The sequence below is a fragment of the Carassius gibelio genome, chromosome B10 (genome assembly GCF_023724105.1).
Source record: "Carassius gibelio isolate Cgi1373 ecotype wild population from Czech Republic chromosome B10, carGib1.2-hapl.c, whole genome shotgun sequence".
NCBI classification, from domain to species: domain Eukaryota; kingdom Metazoa; phylum Chordata; class Actinopteri; order Cypriniformes; family Cyprinidae; genus Carassius; species Carassius gibelio.
The window spans coordinates 23,169,213-23,176,606 of record NC_068405.1 but is presented as its reverse complement, the minus strand read 5'-3'; positions in this window follow the sequence as shown (position 1 = coordinate 23,176,606).

Sequence of the window (7,394 nt, the reverse complement as noted above, 5' to 3'; positions counted from 1 at the left end):
GGCGGCATTCCTGCCCCCGTCCATATATATTACACCCCCAACGCGCACACACCGACAACGGCAAAACAGATGAGAGAAATTTAATACCCGGCCTGAAGGGCAGTAGTGTGTGGAGTCTTTCAGTTTCGCTCACCTGAGTCAACAGCGGCGCTCATTACGTTACCCAAAGTAATTGGCGCAGGCTGATTTCTGAACGCAGGAAAAACGAGGAGAAACCCTTCAGATGCAACTCCCACGACAGTCATCCCGTCTCTGTTTGTCTATTAAAATCCCTCCCTAATGAGACAAGCTCCTTAAACCCTTGATGGTGTTCATTAGGCGACTGTAAATCTCGCGTTAGAACATAACGGGAAGATACTCATCAGCAGCTAATGAATTTATGACGGGGAACCTGGCTATTAAAGGGAGTTGAGCTTTAATTTCATTAAATTGGGCCTCGCTAGGTAAAGCAGCAGGCTCCGGGCCCTCAGGATCAGCTAATGGCCGTGTTGCAGTTAAATAGTGACTCGGGTGGCAGCGCCTCATTGGCCATTGTGTGTTTAACGCGCCGTTAAAGTGGCAGTAATTGACAACAGCTGGAAGCCTGCTTGAGGCAGGGTCTGGCGTGGGTTCCTCCATAAGATCGCTGCTCTCTCCCTGTGGACCAATTGCGCACGGAGACGCACAAGTTTACGAGTGTCTGTCTGTCTGTCTGTCTGTTTCTCCGCGCCTCTGGAGGAACATGTGGCATTCATGTACTGGAGAGAGAGGGGTGCAAATAAATAACCCTTAATTGCTTGCAAACCTTTCGATTCAGTCGTAAACCGGTTTCATTATCGTGCTATGCGATTTCCATTCACAGGAAGTGACATCAGTCGTGGCGGCGCAGCCAGGTGTCTCGATGCGTTCGCGTATCTCGCCGTGCGTTCCCTCCGGGGGACCCGCGGAGGGTCGGAGCGTGTCACGCATGCGCACGGGATCCAGGCCGCGGTGCAGAACGCTCACGTTGTTCATGAAAGAATGAAGCAGGCTACGTTCGCGATGACTGCTTAGCAACCGTTCCCGGCGGCCCGCGTCCCTAGAGAGCCAGGCGTGCTGGTTGAGACACATTCATTAACCAAGAGGGAATCTAAGGACGGATTAAATATTCATGTTGTTTACAGGAACAAAAGCTGCCATTAATGAATAAAGGCAGCACGGAGCATTGTCTGTCTCACTGTAAGCAGCCCAATCATGAGGGTTGAGCAAACATATTTACATACCTGCTAAATTCAGCCCAGAATTGCGATGGCAATGTTGTCTTCCTGTGCACTTCCAACACGCCAGTAAACACGTTTCAGGTGATTATAATTTGTTTGAACAACTATAAGGGGAGATATTTCAGTCATAGTTTGAATTTGCATAATGCATCACACATATTAGCAGTGCAGAGTGCTCTGCAAACATCCTAGTCTTGTTTTGCAGTGAAAATATCTCAAACGTCTTGAATCTGAGTGTTTTGTCAGATTTTTACACTTGTTTTTAATAATAAACATGTTCAAAATCTACTAGCACATGTGAATATAGGTTTTAATATCTTGCCAGCTAATTTTGCATGTTTCAAGACTACATTTTAACTGGAAAATTAAAAACATAAATATCAGTTAAGATTTTTTTTTTATCAGTGAAGTGATTTGTATTTGTTTTAAGGTTTAAAAAAAATATATATAAAAAAAACAATATACAATTTTTGAACAAATAAAAGGCTAAAACTAAAATGCAAACCAAAAGCTACAGTAAGTTTTTTTTTTTTTTTTTTTTTTGGAAGTGTTCAGGTTAAAATTAAGTAATTTAATGATAGTCTGAAGGTAAAGGCAGATAAATTGGCGGGGGGTTATCGTCATAACTAGTTTAAATTAGCTTTAGTACCATGCATCTATTTTCTTTATATTTTTGTCTTGTTTTCCTGTAAAAATATCTAAATATTCAGAAATTAAGATACCTGAGAAGCAAAATGACTCAAGATATTAAGTATTGTCTTAAAAATTCATAAAAATAGTTTTAGTTGTCAATGGGGTAAGAAAATAAAACTAGTTTTATTAAATTAAATTTATTTTTTTAATCCAATTGGCAGACAGTCTTCTTGTTTTAAGTATAAACTCACTTAATTTTGATTTTGGGAGGAAAATGATGTATGTTGAAATCTCATATTGTCTTAAACTCTGCTTTATATAACTATTTATTGAACCTCTAACATATATTAAGCCTCATATATATTCGATTAGCTGTGATTGCATCATATTTTCAGTTTTGTTGTTGATAGACCAAATTTTTGCTGCTAGGAAATTTGGAAAGCCACTATAAAAATACAACCAATTCATGCAGGCTATAGCTCTCAAATGTATTCATAGCATTGTGGAAATATATGATAAATTGTGCATGGAAAAATTTAACTGGTCACATTTAAGTATGAGTTTGTGTAGGTTAAATTCACCATTTTTAACATTTGAAACTAGTTAATGACTCCTTGTCTGATTCCTAGTCATGTACGAAGGAAATGTATCTTTAAATCCGCACAGGCTTCTGGATTTCGCTTGTGAATCGTGGGTGCAAAATGATGCATTGTGGGTGATCGATTTGGAGGGGAACTGTGCATGTGATACGCAACGACAAAACGCTTGTACTTGCTTGTAGTGTGTATACCGCCTGCAAAAGCCCAAACCCACGTAAACAGACACACACAGAGGCGGTATACAGAATCTTTACTCCTTTCTTCTCGTATCTTTCCCCATCAACACCTTTGTTTGACAGTCTGCATGCAAATGGGCCAGGTAATGAGAAAGACAGAGAGAGTTTGCTTAAAAGCAGCAGCAGCCCGAACCTCTTTGTTCCCCCACCTGCATCTGTTGAAGCGTGGCTAGGAGAAGCTGGGCTGTCATGTGAGTGACAGATATTGAGGATAATTGTCTTCTTTCTTTGGCTGCCTGTGTTGCTCCACTGCAGTTGTGAGCGTGCAGCTGAGTTAAGCAGCAGTCAGCCAGAGGAGAGACAGAGACTGAGAAATCGTAGGCAGTGGGGAACGAGCACTTTTAGGGGAAAACTCTCTGCTGTGATTGTATGTGCTCTCCTCTGGACACCCAAAAGTAACACGGTATTGCTGAGGATTTGTACAAAGTGTTTTGAGCACTGCTTCTCATAGTAATGTATAGCACAGTATTCCTTCAAGATGTGATAAAAGTAAATAAACTGTAGTGCCAAAAAAAAAAAAATCGAAATGAGCGTTTAGGTCTTATCTTCCAGTGAAAATTAGAGTGTATTTTTTTTTAATTAGGCATTGTCTTTTGTATTTTTTTCTCGCTTGTTTTAAGTATAAATAATTAAAATCAAGACTTAATATTGAATGCTTTTTTTTCAATTACATGTATCTTGTTTTAGGGATTTTTACAAATCATTTTAATTGAAAAGAAGTTTAAAAAAAGACTAATTAAAAACCAATTAAAACACCTACTCGGAGGAAGATTTTATTGTTCAGAGGCTGCTTGTTCAGCACTCAAAAGCTAATGGAGCTTAATGGAGTTCTCCATTTCCTTTTGTCTCTCCACAAATTCTTAGCGAGATGTAAACATGACTGAGAAAGTTGTTCAAATTAAGATTATAAAACCGTAAGATTATAAAACTGAGACCTATTAAAAATGAATTAAATGGCTACTCAGAGGAGGATTTTATTGATCAGAGGTTGCTCGTTCATCAGTCAAGGCTCAATGGAGTTCTCACTTGTTGCATTTCAGTATTACAAAGTCTCAGATGTTTAAATGAGAGAAATTGAAATTGTTGTTTGAGTTATGAATTAATACAAATAGCAGCTCAAATAATTGATTTTCTGGCAAATCTGAGCTCCGTCTGGGACACTTTTGAGATCTCTTCTGAAACTCATGAGATTACTGGGGTCTTTTCCCAAAGATAAAGAATCTTGTTTGGATTTAAAAAAAAATTATGACGTATGAGGTCAGCGTTTTGAATACGCTGGTCAGTCTTGTGAAAACCAACGTTTGTGAGCGAAGGAAGAAAAGTTATATATAACTCTGACTGGATTCGTCTGAAAGAAGAAAGTCATATACACCCAGAATGACTTGAGGGTGAGTAATTTATGATCTAGTTTTCATTTTTGGGTGAACTAACCCTTTAATCTAATTGTTGTCCAGGACAAATAACCTGAGTTTTCATTTTTCTCTGATTTCTGTTATTCTTAGATACTGTGATCATGTGTTTTTTTTTTTTTTTTTTTTTTTTATCATTTTCTGATAAGCTGAGTCTGTTTTCCCTGTAAGGAGTTTGTTTCCATCCTTGATTGTCTATTTTCAGTGTTCTTCCATTTTTCTTGGTTTGAGTACATATATAGATCTTTTGATCACAAATCCGAGCACTGTTTGAAACACTGTTGAGATCTCGTCTGAAACTCATGAGATTACTGCAATGTTTTTTAGAGGAGAAAAATCTCAAGGCAAGGCTTCCATTTGCTCTCCATTTCATCTTATTGCTTTTTGAAGAAGCAGTTGAGACAAGAGTATATAAAAAAATATATATATTTCTTTTTTTTTTTGACCACCATCCTCTGACAAGTAATGAGCTGATTTGCCTGAAAGTTGGAGGAGAAAAATCTAAGCAAATGTCTCCATCAGTTTTGCATTTCATTTTATTGCAGTATAGGAGAAATAATTGAAATAGGAAAGAGATCTCCTTTTGCTCTCATTTCTCTTATTATTTTTAGATATTGTGACCAAGTGCAAGGAGTCCGTTTCCATCCTTGATTGTCTGTTTTTAATTGTCAATCAAATGTTTGTCTCAATTCATATTGATTGATCTCTTGATTACAGACTTGGCAAATCTGAGCACGGTTTGACATTGTTCAGAAATGTCTTCACATGAAATCACTGGGGGGTTTCAGAGGAGAAAAATGCTTCCATTTGCTCTCTATTCCATCTGTTTGCTTTCTTGGAGAAGCAGTGAAGACTTAAAAAAAAAATTTTGCTCTCATTTCTGTTGTTTTTAGATACTGTTCAATTTTCTCATAAGGAAAGATCCTGATTTGGATTTTGCATTCCGTTTCAATTCTTGATTGTCTGTTTTTAATGTCGTGCTCTTTTTCGAGGCAGTGAAAGTGTAAAGACATGTGGTTTGGATGAGGTTGTTGTTCCTCTGAGAACAGGCCGGGGTTTTGTGGGGGGGGGGGGGTTGCACACCTTGGGGGAGGGGGGGTGAAAAGCATGTGGACAGGAGAGACATTTTTCCGAACTCTAGCAGGGGAAAAGGGTGGAAAAGCAGGACTGCCCTTCCTCCCCCTCCCTGGGTCACCCGGCTGCTCGTCTCTCTCGTCTCTCTTACTCTGGGAAGGTTAGAAAAAGTAGCGCCGCTGCCAAAGGAAACACTGGCTTTTTTTTTTTTTTTTTTTTTTTTTGGAACTCTGCAGTGTCTAGAGAAACTTGAGAGAGGTCCAGTTTTGGTTCCCTAGTAACAGTGCCGTGGAGAGGAGGCCCCTCTCCATCATCTGACGCCGCTCATGGGAAGGATGACGAGAAACGTTTTCTTTTCGTCGAAAATACACACGCCTAAATATCTCCAATAGAACATCCATCAGAAAAAATGAAAAATGCACATGCCGAATAGAAACACCTCCACATTACTCTCGCAGCTACTTTTTATATATGTGGTTTTTTTTTTCATTTTATGAAAAGTGAATAATGCATTCCCTGGCAAAACTCAGGGAATGTGCTAGAGGATTGGGGGCCAGGGTTGCCAGGTCTGCATAACAAAACAAGCCCAACTGGTACTCAGAACTAACCCAATCATGACCAAAACGCCCACTTGTGTTCCGGGAGTAAATAGCTATCAGAATCACTCCAAAATCCTGTTCCTCCTTCCAGCTCCACCTCGGTGGAGAGGTTCGCCTCAACTTGCAGTCTAAAAACAAACAACTTGTGGGATTTTTTTTCACCTGTTTTCGGGTCCAGCAGGTGAAAACAGACTATATGATCACTTAATAAAATAGTAACACACTCCTCAACAACACATGATTTGAGGAATTAAGCACCAAAACATTTTTTATCACTAACCCGCATCTGTAATATTGATGCACTATACATAAAGATGTTTTAAAGAATAAAGAGCAGGCATTTTGTCAAACGAGCCATTATTCACGCTCAGAACGGCCCGTCTCGTCTCATTTGATGGACCGCAAGGTCATTCTCAAACTAAAGACACATCGCTGCTGTTCTTCTCTTAGTATTCATCAGTACACCTCTCTCTTTCTCTATCGCTCTCTTTCTCTCACACACACACACACTATCTCTCTCTCTCTGTGTCACTCTCTCTGTCCCCCCCTCAAGGGCTGCATATATTTGGCTCCCTTTTCCATAGACCACTACAACAAACCTTGTTTTGACTGTCAGAACAGAAACATAAAATATGTATTATAAAACGGATAGTTTCGGCCTTCGATTCTGATTGGTTGAGCTGCGTTCGAAGCTGTTGTAAATGACTCTACAATCATGCACGCTTTGCTATGTGCCTAACAACACTCGTTAGCTAAATTCATCGTAAACCACAGCTTCTTGGGGGTTTATTGCTTTACTATGCTGACCGTATTTTTCACTAAAATAGTTACTGTATTCATTATTAATACCATAAAACCACGTGATAATAGATAATAACATTATAATATTGTGATTTTATTATTTTTTATGATTTTAGTTTCATTTAATTTTTTTTTTACATTTATTGTATTTTCTTTATTTATTTTAATGCAAATGGTGGGTAATTTCAAGTTACCACAGTTTTATTGTAGCAATATTAACTGCAAAAAAACAAATCTGTCACATTCTTTGACTATCTAGACCTTGTATTTTTTTCAGAGAAAATTTCTAAATATAATTATCATAAAAATTCAATTCAAACTTATTAACATAATATCTAAATTACATAAAATAACATCCTAAGTAGGTTCGCTTGCTAGCTTGGCCAGTTTTCAGAGAATATATCTTGGATATAAATGCATTTTGTGGTAGATCTGTACATATCTTAAATCAGATGTTTTGTTATCTAATGCTGGTAATTTCATCTTGTTTTATGGACATTTAAAAATATATATATATATTTTCATATACCACATGTTGTATGTTATTTAAGCCACTGGCCAATTTGCAAGTATCTTTTATCTTGTGCTGGTTATTTAATCTTTTTTTTTTGAAGGATATTTAGATTTTTTTTTAATATGAAAAAAAAATCAGTATGTTTTTAGGTTTATTTACGTATGCCATTTATTTTGTATGTTATTATGCTTTTCATTTAATCTTGTTTTAAGGCTAACCCCTTTGCGTGCAAACATCGCTGACGGCCCCAGTTTATTATTGTTTCACTTTCACAGCACATTAAACATCACT